The sequence below is a fragment of the Poecilia reticulata genome, chromosome 15 (assembly GCF_904066995.2).
Source record: "Poecilia reticulata chromosome 15, P_reticulata-male-v2, whole genome shotgun sequence".
Taxonomy (NCBI): Eukaryota; Metazoa; Chordata; class Actinopteri; order Cyprinodontiformes; family Poeciliidae; genus Poecilia; species Poecilia reticulata.
In genome coordinates, this window is record NC_088844.1 from 16432987 (window position 1) to 16445548 (window position 12562).

General features: G+C 37.4%; 1 protein-coding gene across 3 annotated transcripts in view; it reads right to left on the minus strand.

Moving 5' to 3' along the window:
* The window catches only part of tet1 (tet methylcytosine dioxygenase 1), a 33602-nt gene that overhangs the window by 14063 nt on the left and 6977 nt on the right, over positions 1–12562 (minus strand). The window contains exon 1 of one of the 3 annotated variants that reach the window (XM_081616259.1): positions 6185–6392. The exons of 1 other annotated variant lie outside the window; for it this stretch is intronic. The gene's annotated coding sequence lies outside the window, so the exon portion shown is untranslated. Of the gene's footprint in view, positions 1–3514; positions 4171–6184; positions 6393–12562 lie in introns of those variants that run through there. One more of the 3 variants, XM_081616258.1, reaches the window with a different exon arrangement.

The following is a 12562-nucleotide window of genomic DNA, read 5'->3' on the forward strand; positions in this document are numbered from 1 at the left end:
GTTATGATGTTATTCCTGATCACTGTATGTTTCCCATTACTGTGTTGTTTATCTCCACTAAATGTGTCTCTATATTAAAAGTAAACAATCAGAATTGTTTAGGTTTTATTGGTTATGATTATAATAAAGAGCAAAGTTGATAGAACAAAGCACAACACTAATATTTGAAGTCAAGAAGAAGTATCTACTTCTATATCAGTAAGACTGTCACAATAAGCAATAAATCAGTTAATCCCATGATAAATTAAGGTAAGTTTGATCATTTCCATTCCAATAATTTACATTTTCTACCTCATAATCAATTTCATTTATGATTTTAGTTGTGTGTGGTTTTTATTTCCATTTTCATGTTATTATTCTTGGTCATTTTTTTTATTTATTTACTTCTTTTTTTTTTTTTTGGATATTTAAAATATCTTCCAGCATCAGTGTTATGGCTTATTTACACAATTAAAGTAGATTTATTTTTGAGAGGGTGAAGTTGTATTATTATGACATTATCATTGTATTACTTGAAAATGCTTTCAAAACATTATTTTTATCAAAACAATTTCTGGGACAATTTATTGACCAGCAAAATTGCTGCCTATGTTTCTGTAATGATTTATTTATTTTTTTGCTGGTTGACCAAATTGTCTTGCAGATAACATCTATTCCCATTGAACTATTCCTAAATCTGAAGACAGTTTGATGCTTTGAGGATCCCCATGAACGTGCAGAAAAAAGGCACAAGAAGGAGGAAGATCTAGGGTGTCACAACTTGCTGTTTTCAATGACAAAGCAGCGCTGGCTGTCTTCCAGCACTGCAGCAGCCTCACACGTGTCATAATGCATGCACATGCAACAATTCACACATCGGACTTTTTATAATCTTAAAACGACATCAAAGCAGGGCTGCTGTTTTTCATTATGTTATATTAAGCTTTATGATTACAGAGAGCCAAATGGAGAATGTAAATGAGGAGTCATGTGTTCTCATTTAGCCACTGGGTCTCTGGAGGGAGAGTTGGATCTGTGATGTGTTAGAACTGTGTTTCTGTGCTGAGCTGCCTCAGGGTGTCTGAAGTAACTCTTACTGGGAAGTATTACTCTGTTTGAGAAGCAAACACATTCTTGTTAGATTTTTTTTTATTAGTCCAAGCGCTGAGGAAGACAAACAGTAATTTTAGCGGGCTAACATCAGAGGTGTCCTGATTCGTAAATGGAAAATATTATTGTATTACAGGTTCGTTAAATCATAAATATTAAAAGTATAAAATATAAATCAATCATAATCAGCCGTTGCATTGTTTTCCATAGTAATACATTATTTTGATCCCAAAAAAAGCTTTTATAGCCTCCGCTTGTAGAAGCAGGATATGAGGACCATATATCAATGATGACACACAGATGTAAAAAGGACATGGAATTTTTTCCCGGAATATTTTGTAAAATTTCTAACACAGTTCAGAACGCTGCTGTATAGCTCAAGAAGTGGTGGCTTCTAATATGATTGGCCATATGGGCAGTTTCCCAGGGTGGCATTAGAAAGGGCGATGCTCAATCACCACGTATAACTAATCTATCAGGCAAACAACTTTTATGAGGAGTATGCACCCCAGTATGCACTCTTTGCTTTGAACATGGAGATTAATTTACATTATCTCTGAGCGAGTGTACTGCATTTATTACCAACCTAGAATCTCAGATAGTTTCTCCTAATGTAATTGGTTGTGGAGTGATATTAGGAAAGCCTCAACCAGAGCAATGCAATGCTTTCTTTTACAGTAGATTTGACTGTATATCTGTCCGCTGTTAGCACAATACGTTTTAAACAGTCCGCTCGCATATTTGGCAACAATTATTAGCTTCAGCTGGAACAGGTTTCCTTTAGATGGACAGAGAAAGTGTGAGCAGCATGAAAAGCGGCACCTTGGAATGATGCTTTCAAGTTTCGTTAATATAAAGTACGCTATTCTGGTGGCAGTTGTTGGGGGCAACGTGACCATGCATGTCTTTTCATGTCAAAGTAACAATCCAGAACGGAGTAGAGTTTTAAAATTTTGAATTACAAATTTGGTTACAAGCAGTCATTTGTTACTAGTATTTTACAGGCAGACTGGTCTCTTCATAAAGCACTTTTTTTTTTTATCCCTGTGTGGGTTCTCATGTTGTAGGTCTCCAATCTCTTGCTTTCAGACAACATTTCTCCTGATGTGAATAGATCACCACATAAATCTTTACCGTGAACTTAAATACAAGCTGGAGAGTCTGCGGTTACTACTTCTGTTTCTGACGGCCATCGTCTTACGCATTGATATCAAATTGTGGTGTTACAAATAAATCAGCCGTATTCTCAACTGTCTTGAGTTTGCTTTTGAAAATATTTCTCGGTGGAAATGAATTCAGCTACATGAGCTGCGAGCCATAAACACAACTGAATACAAAAAGTTGTACCAATATGCTCCTTTTAAGGGAATGACTAATGAAGGCAAGAGAAGCAAAGGACGAGAGGCTCGTGCACACAAATATGCATTTAGAGGCTTAACAAGCAACGAAAGCGTGACCACTTTGTGATTGCTAACAAGCCAGAGTGCCTCAAGAGAGTCATGTGTCTTCGAGCAGGTTTGCACGAGTTTGTTTTCATTTGCAAAAGAACAGCATAAAGACAAATTTAACCAATTTACTGGGAAAGGCAAACATCTTAAATTAAAAAACTCACATTCAGCTGTCCTTGTCTTCCTTACTTTGTGGCTGGGTTAGAGATCATACTGCTGAAGCTGTCACTTTACAACACTAAGAGTGAAACAATGAAAAAGCATGCTTCCTTCCTGGCTTACAGCGTAGTGTTTCATGTGCGTTTCTCTGAACACGTGAGAATTTCCTTCATTCATTCAGTAAGTGTTTCCTGTCTGGCTGAGCTGGGTGTCACGTAGTCGAATACTCCACATAACAACCCCAAAAACAGCAACAAAGAGCCTTATTCAGGTGCCTAAAAACATCAGAGGGTTAGGAGGTCTGCACTGAGGCAGCTGTGAAATTATGCAGGTATGGCTGACATCAGTAACAGAAAGACATTCTCGACAAACCGCAAAGTAATAGCATTATTAGTACACCAGTCAAAGACGTATGGCTTGCCAAGTTACAACCGTTGGCAACGTAAGCTTTAATTTATTGTATCTCGCTAAGTAGCAGAAAAGAGCACGTGCAAAAATACTGCTGACCACAACAATCCGAGCGAGAAAAGAGGAAGCGAGGGGTGCTCTTCAGAAATTCAAAAGCCTATAAACATAAAAAGAAAACTGGAAAAATTTAAAAACAGTTTATGCTTTGATAATAAAACTTTCCCGGAGAGCACAGAAAAAGTCCTGAGTGATTTAGCAGGAGTCAAAACAACAACACCAGCTTCCAAGCAGAGCACTGCTGTCAGCTGATCCCTGGGTGACAAAAACAGACAACAGAGCAGCTCCTTTGCAGGCGGCTCATCTGCAGCGAGACAAAGCGCCTCAGGGTGAGAAGCCCTCGCTGCTTTTACCTCATCTGTCCTCAGCAGAGAAAGCCCCTCAGGTTTAAGGCTGGATACTCCTAAAAGGTACCGGTGGCCATCTTGATACGGCTTCCTCCAGACTCAACAAAAATGCTGGCTACAGTTGCCGTCCGTGGGGCAAACACCCAGGAGTCATGACTAAGGTGACTGTGAGCAGCTGTGGCAAAGTGCGGCTACGGCAGCGTGGTCGGTCTCCCCTCGCTCCACACACACATATATAGACACGCACACATATGGGATGCCTTTTGCAGATGCAGACAGAGCATCATCAGCCAATGGGATGGGGACCTCAGAAGCTTGTAAATTATCTTCCATGCCTAGACTCTCCCTAAACAAAGGATCCCCTATGTGGGCTTTTACTCCAGCCCTACGCACAGAGACGGCAGGAAAGCTGTGGAGCGGACGCTGCTGGATCTGGATCACACAAAACCACTCGCAGCTGAAATACTGACCCCTGATTTTTTTAATGCTTGAGTTGTTTCTTTTAGATTCGTTTCAAATCGGCTGACATCCCAAATTCTGCTTTCTGCTCATTTAGAGAGCTCACATTACGGGCAATCTTAAGGCACTTTACAAAATAAATAAACAAAAGTACAAAAAAGTAAAAAAAAAAAAAAGTCCACACCTTGGAGTATAAAAATTACTAGACCTTACTTTAAACAGGCGACACACTGATATGTTTTTTTTTTCTATGGATAATATTGATTTCCGATTATTTTTTTAAAGATTATATCTGCCAATCATTTATAAGATAAAAATCTGCAGATTGATAGCATTGGCTGTTTTGAATCTAATATAAATTGAAACAATTTCATTATTATTCCCATTAATGCCATTACAGCATAAGTTCCAGAGTGTCATCTGGTTTTATGAAACTCAAAAAAATTGGAAAAAAAATTTTGATTTTTTTTTTTTTACTTGTTTTTCCAATTTCAATCTCTGGCTGAATGATTCTAATATTTTCCTATCAAGACACACAGTCTGCCTACTAACTAAGTAAACTTTTAACTAAATGATCATCACTTGAGATTATATAAGACAAACGTGTACATGAAAAATGTCAACTAAATTAATACATCTCTACATTAGGTTTGTCCTCAAGACATGAGGTAGTGGGAAACAGTCAAAGGAAGACGCTTTAAATATTATTTGGCCAATTTAAATCTTTTAACATTTGCTCTGTTGAGTTAAACTTCACATCTTTAAATTATGGCTGAATTTACCATCTAGAAGAATCAATAAAAATGTTGCAGGGGTAAAATTGGTGAAAAGATACTCCAGCTGAAATTTTTAGCTGTAAAACTTTACAAATGCTATTTAAAAATACACTCTCTAGAATAGATATTTTCTTCTCTAGACAAAATTTTATTCTACAGAGCATGAATCTTTTTCTTCGGACTTATTCTTTGCAGAAAAAGCCAGCATCATGACAGATCATCTCCGTCGTTTTATACACTCATTGGATTTTTTTTAGTGCGGGATCTGTAATGAGGAAGCACTGCAGTCTGTTTTATCGGCTTGAAGCCAGTTTTACTTTCACTTGCTGCTTTTAAGCGATTCCATAAAGTAAAATGTGCACAGGACGCATCTCGCAAACATAAACAAAGTTCCCCCTTTATCTTTGCCATCGCCCTAAAGAATTCTCAGAGTAGAAGCTGCAGTTAAAGAAAAAACACAGCTACAATAGGGTGAACCAATCCCTCCTTTTCAACACAGTGATGAGGCCAAGAAGTCAGGGTCACGCCAGGACAAAGGAGCCTGAAGTGCAGTCAGAGCCAGCGCTCATCATTAACACTCCAGCAGCCAGACTCAGCCATGTGCTACACTGTGGAGGAAGAGATAGTGCTAGCTGAGCAGTAAAAGCTTTATGACATTTGCAATAAACACAGCCGATCATTTAATAATAACCAGATCAAAATGATACGGTTTGGATAAAATATGGTTTTTGCACATTTTACTTATAACTGTTTGTTTATTTCTGCTTTCTAACATTAGCGACATAGATTTGAACAAGTAACTTCTGATACAGTGAGCGTTCTGCACTCCCTGTTGGACTGTTTTTGTCTTGGTCCTCCTCAGTTCGTCGGTTACACTTCAACTTAGACTCAACCTCCTGTACCACATGGCTGCACACATGTGTGGTTTCGTAGCAAACATTTTTTGAAACCTGATGCCGGTGAATACCCTGGCAGCGAGATGACATGCAGGCAGCACAACTAGGTGAAATATGACATAGATGCCCGGGTGCTCAGCCACACTGACCCAAACATAAAAACAAGCTCATCTGTAGGATAAACAGTTTCAAGCGCACACGCGTCCTGGAGGACACTTTTTCAACACAAAATAACTTTTTGACTGTAATGTCAGTGACAGAAATATACAGTAAAACAAAAATTTTACAACTTTCCTTAATTGGAAGACTGATTCATGCAAAAAAGATTCAGAATTTACAATACTACCAACACCAGAAGATCTTGAACTCACATCGAAACCATCCTAAAGTATGAAACTCTGCTAAACACTGTAAGGCATGCACTGCATTCATCCTATATGCATTAGTATCTTATCACAGAAACCCGCAAGACACAAGATTCAGTGTTTAAGCTGAAGTCACAACACAAAGAAACATGTAGCCAAAATCATAAAGAAGATTACTACCTGTTTTTCTGTTAGTTAGAAATCTTAACGTCCCAATCAGAAACACATACTGCACGTTACTGCTCTTCCCGGGGTTAATAATTACAGCAGTTACAACTGAACTCTGCTTTGACAGGTAGCCCAACAGGTTTGACACTGCGGGCAAGTTGCACCAACCCAAATAACAACCCAAGCTTGACTAAAATAAACACCTACCAACTGTTCCCAAGTTACTATTAGTCAACATGTGTTTCTCAGACTTTTACACAATAACATCCGTACATTAAGTCATATTTTCCTTCAGGCTTCTGGGCTCATTTCAGGACAGATCTGTGAATCATTCAAGGGTTTAAACAGTCACCTAAGCTTTAAAAGCTGAACCAGTGTTGTGTCAGTCCATAACAGCACACCTTTAAGTTAAAGCACACTTTTACGACAGTCATTCTTTAAAAAAATACAACAGACAGCAGTTACATATATATTAGTAAACCACCAAAAGGTCTGTCACTTTAAAACTTCAGCTTAACTCAAAATGGTGCGTCTTTAAAAGGAGTGAAGATATTGTGCAAAATAGATGACAAAAAGTGATGTCAAAAGATGAGGTTGTGAAAGAACTTTCAATACCACAGTTTGATATTTCATTATGGCCTGGCAACTGATACCAAGGGCAGCTCTGATTTAACAAAGTCAATCACCTAATACATAAAAAGATTTTTTTGGTATTCCTACAAAATTTAAACATGTCTGCACCTCATTCAGGCTGCCAGAGTACGAGGGAGAGCAGGACTTCAAGGAGATAACAGGAAGGATGAATAACATACAGAAAAGTTGATCTCCGTTATCTTTAAAACTTTTCAACCTCTGCCTGCCTTTTTGAACATTTAGGAGAGTAGGTAAAAAACTACATGTTTAAGATGTTTAAGTTATGTTAATGTAGAATGCCTTTTTATTCTAAGCGCTAATTTATACTAATATAAGACTGTAAAACATGCTTAAGTTGTAAAATGAAATCAATCAATTGTCGTTTTATGTCAAATATGACAGAAGTACAAAATCACAAACATGAACAAGAAATGCAAAAGACACATGTGGTGGCAGTTCAAAGCTTTTGAGAAATTAAAAATCACCCATAAACCTCTGATCGGTACATCCTACACTTATTTAAAAATGTTTTAAATTACATATCTCTTTTCACTAAACTGTAAAACATGCTTAAAACTCAGTAAGCGCGCACGACACAGTTTGTCCAATTTGTTATGCAACAATAAACCAACTTGATCTCTTTAAGGTTTCCACATATTTCTTCCTTTTAATCAACAGCCAAGCTTGCATTAAGAATAAGAAATCTAGACATTAATCACCGTAAGTTATGGTACACAAACACGGCAAGTTATGCACAGAAAGTCATAAAGTGTCTCTGACACATGTAGCAGCTGACCTACTGGAAACCGGCCCAGAGGCGGGTCTAGGCCAAACGGGAACGTTGCCAAACCTGGTCATTATAGCCATTACTGTAGATTTTAATGTAAATGTTTCTCCCATTTGCATTGAAATACTTCATCCTCAATTATGGGCTAATTTTTTGTTCTTCCCGTTTGTGTAAAACTATTAGTTTGAACGCTCTGAGTTCAGAGTCATGTGCAGAAAAAGCAAGTGTTAGAATCCAGAGCAGGGATGTTTCTGTGTTTTTGTATGTTTATTGCAAATACAATGAGTGCAGGCAGCTACAGAAAAAAAGGGGAAAGCTTGGACCTGCCATCATGCTGCTCATCATGTGCCCCCATTCAACCAATCACATTTATTTAAACACCTCTGTGTGCAGGTCAAAGGCCAAAAACCAACACATTCAGAGAATAACAAGTAAATCTTGAGTGAAAAAGACTGTGAACTTGAAATCAAAATCCGTGTTGTCTGTGATGAAGGACACATGATTGCATCCGCAGACTCAGACTGTGACTTAAAGCCCTAAATGTGACTTTCCGAACATTCCTTTATATGCTCTTTGTCTACAAACACACCCACAGCACATAAACAAAAACAGAAACAGACAAACGGACTTCCTGTCTGAATAGCTCAGTGCCCAGGAGTGGGGCTATTTTAGGGATAGAAAGCATTCCTGCTCTTAGTTCCACCTCACGAGACCGTATTATATAACTACAATACGATTTTTGAAATGAAATATGCAGCGCTCAACACCACACCCTAAGTCCACACTGTGGGAGCCAACAGCATAAAGAGGACATCAGGTCACTTTCTCCACAACAGTCTGTCCAAAAGATGAGGGGAATGGTTCAAGATGTGTGCAGATCAGCAACATGTGCAGGTTGCATTTAATGTGACTGATTTTTTAGGATAGTCTGAGTTATTTGCAACCAAACAAGAAAAGGAATTTTGTCTCAAGACTGGTGAGATATGATCAACCAATCAAGTCGTGAGTAGCTACTGGTGTTGAGGCTTTTTTAAGTGCTGAAGTTTTAAGTATACATGAAGGGTTTTTACACCAGACTGTTGCTAAAGCTATGCTGATGCTAATGTTTGATAGACACCAATTCTATTAATTTACACTGGTGAAGTACCCCTACTTTCTGCTTTTAATTCTTTCCACAACTTTATTTGCGTTCTGCCTGCTGTGTAGCTTGGTCTCAATAATGCTTTCTGCTCTCCAACAAACCTCTGAGTTCTTCTGTAACAGTGGCCGGAGGTGGGCTTACAACATTCGAGTTAGTTCCTTTTTTGTAAACAAAAAAGAAAAATCCATGCACAAGATATACATAAACACTGAGTTTTAACTCTAATGTAATAAATAATAGATTAGGACTAGAACAACAAAGTCAACCATCTTTAATCCTTCAAAATCGCAATAGCTACTCTGAGATAGAAGTTCAATTTACAGCTGTAGTTTCAATCCCTATTTTCAACTGTTAACTGCTTTATTATGGCCCGGTAGTGTTAATAAGTACTACTTTAAAAGTTGTTATAAACTCTCTTTGCAATGCTGCCAGCTTACAACAATCCAAAATCGAATAGAGGTAATGTAAAGTTATGTGAAGAACATTCACAAAGAACATTCACAATGCTTGAAACAACATTTAACAATCTGCTCATTGTGAAACCTGTTTAAATGAATTAAGGATAACAACGATGATGTGTAGTCTGACAGTGTCCTGATGCTCTGCAGAGACTCAGATTACATCAGAGCGAGAATCAAATGTTTACTAGAAGTTTATGGGCTCCCTGGCTGTGCAAAACCAAACCAGTAATTTTATACAACCAGTGAGAACCATCTCTAGCACTGGATCTGTTAAGGTCTAGAATCATTATGGTGGGAAAAAAACAAAACAAAAAAACCCTCATCCTTAATTTTGATTTTGGTTGATTTGTGTCGGTGTTGAGTGCAGGCTAAAATGCCAAATCTAATTAAAGCTATTTCAAACTCCTTTGCCTTTCTCCAAACACTCATGGTTGTGGTTAGAGTTAATGTTCACATTAGGGGTTAGGAGTATCACTCTGTGCTTTCTTGTGCCACACACAAATAGAAGCATTTTCTCTACTAAATGAATTTAATTGATGGGAAAAACAGCTAAAGGTCTTGTGCACTTTGGTATGCTTAGCATTAGCATCTTACTTCACTGAAAAAGATAAAAAGAACACCACTGAATTTAATTTAAAAATGTGTGTGCATAAACAACCAATTGCTGCTTGGTATTGTCTGGTATTATTGTTGAAATTCCTTAGCAAACAATAAGAAATAATGCTTTTCTGATGTTTGTTGAAGTCTTGACAAGAAGTTTCACATAGTCAAAGTGGGTAAAACACATCTGTTTGCATGAACTAAGTCAGTGACAATATGTCATATTACATTCATTCCAACTTTTGCTAGTTATCAAACAACGCACTAAAGTTCAAGGTAATATTTAAATTTGTAAAATATTTTCTGTCTATTGAAACCTATCAGGTGGCATCGAGTCACTGAGTTGCAGCATTTAGTCCTCATGTGGATAGTGTCATTATGTCATTGACATTGCAGCAAGCCCTCATATTGAGAATGCATGTAGCAGTGTACCAGTGGAGAGGAAAAACTCCCCTTAAACAAGAAGAAATCTCCAGCAGAACCAGAACCCGACTCATAATTAGACTGATTCTACCAGACTGAAAGCAAAGGTCGTGGACAGTAAAGTCTCAGTCTTTGTTAGCCTTTAAGTATGTAGTTGATTTGTTATTTTTTTGGGTAGGAATTAAAAAGTAAAAACTGAGTTTAAAAGTTCGATTTTATTCCACATTTTCCTCTTATTGACAAAGGATTAAACATGTCTGGCAAGCTTCTTCCTGTTCATTATGCTAGGCATTTTTAGAAAATTAAAAAATAAACAAAGCTACATAGTTTTGAGAGCAGCCACGCTCAAAATATTCTTCTTTTCTGTTTCCCTCGAGTAATGATTGCTGACATTGCTGTAGCCTCTTGGCCTAACAGCATTTCATCTTTATATTTTAATTTCTGCCTAAAATTCTCCTTTGAGCATTTTGAAGTAGTGTCTGTACCTCCTGATTAATAATTAAAGACCAGAAAAGCACAGTAACAGATCTAAAAACCTAAACTCTGAAGTTTTATTGTTATTGATTTGCTGCACCTTAAAAATGGCTAACAGAGAAAAAGTGGCAGAAACAGAAATTCACATAAGCACATAAACATTGAGAAGGATAGATCCCTAAGATCCTCCTACAACCAGGAAGGAAAAGCTTACCCAAGTTGCTGCTTTTGAAACGTGCTGAATAAGCGTGTTGGCTGTATGACCGTGAATGACCGAGTTTATGAACTGCAACGAATGAATACACACGTGCGGCCATGCATGCAAATCCACATGTGTGGAGAGAACATGAAAGAGAGACTGCAGTCCCTGACAGACTGAGCTGAGAGATAAAATGGACATATAGGAAAAAAACATCAAGGTTATATATTTTTTTATATAAATTTGAGGATGGCATTTTTGCAAAAAAAAATAAATAAATAAAAAAATCCCACAAAAATAGCACAATAAGGATGCAAAATGATCAATTTGTATTTCAGGTTGCAGCCAGGTTGAAATTGTTTTGTTAAGTTCTCCGGGTTTTCTAAAAGGAGGCCATTTGGAGCCCTTGGCAGGATTTGAGTGGCATTTCTTTTTAGGGGGCAAAGTCAGGATTTCTTTTCACCCAGAGAAACCAAGTGGCACGGCTTCAAAGCTTATCCAGGGACTTCAAAGCTCCCAACATCCAGGACCCGACAGAGACTCACAGTGACATAGTGGTAAGATAATGTAATCAAAGTTGAGCAAATATTGTGCACAACTTAGAAATAAGGCAGTAAGATAAACACTGACATGGTTATTTTAAAACTCAGGTGAAGGTGCATTGAACAGAGCATTAAAACTTTCTCACATTTAATGCATTAAAACTTCATACGTCAATCTATCTTTATTTTATTTTGACAGAACAATCAATCAATCAAGTTTACTTGTAAAGCACATTTCAGCGACACGGCAGTTCAAAGTGCTTTACATCAAGAAAACACAAAAATACAGTCATAGAATAAATAGTCAACAATTGAAACATCACCACAGAGTTGAGCAGTGGTAGTTTTCTGTCCCAAATAAAGTTATTAATGTCCTCTACAAGCTATTTATGGGACATGATATGTCCTCTACATGTTGTTCAACTTTACAATAACTCATTACTTTGACGATGTATGATGTATGTAGTATGATGTTAAAAGGGGTATGAAAATATTTTCAAGGCGTTGTAGGTATTTTGACATAACACAAGGGATAAATAGTGAGTTATCCATTGTCTGCTGTTTACAGAATTAATTTGTATTTAATCAACTTGGAGGAGTTTACAAGAACTGAAGAGCTTCTGTGCTCAAGAAGAGATGTAGTAAAACTACTGGCTAAATGAATTTTTCCATCTTAAGTAGTATATGTTAAAATATTGGCAGTGTCTCTAACATATAATTCACAAATGTCCCCTACTTCCTACACTTGCAGCTGTCCCACACATTTATGTAATCAAAAGAATAGAAAAGGATGTGAATCTGTGCCCTTAGCTCACTTCCATTGTCCTACTTGCATATTTGGACAAGATTTTTGTAGAGGAGAAGCTCACTGGCCAACACTTGTAACTAGATTTTCCTTAAGTGGCTGCTCTACCAACACATTCATTTAGACTGTGAACATGAGTGGCATCCATAGATAAGGAAAATGATTACTTTATCACTGTAGTAAACAGCAACAGAACTATAGAAATGACAAATCAAGTGATTCTTGAAGTAACTCCACTCCACCAGATCTAAGGGAGCATTTTATTTTTTATTTTTTTACCTCTGTCCTGGTGCGAAACATCAAATTGATCCTGAATCCTTGTCTT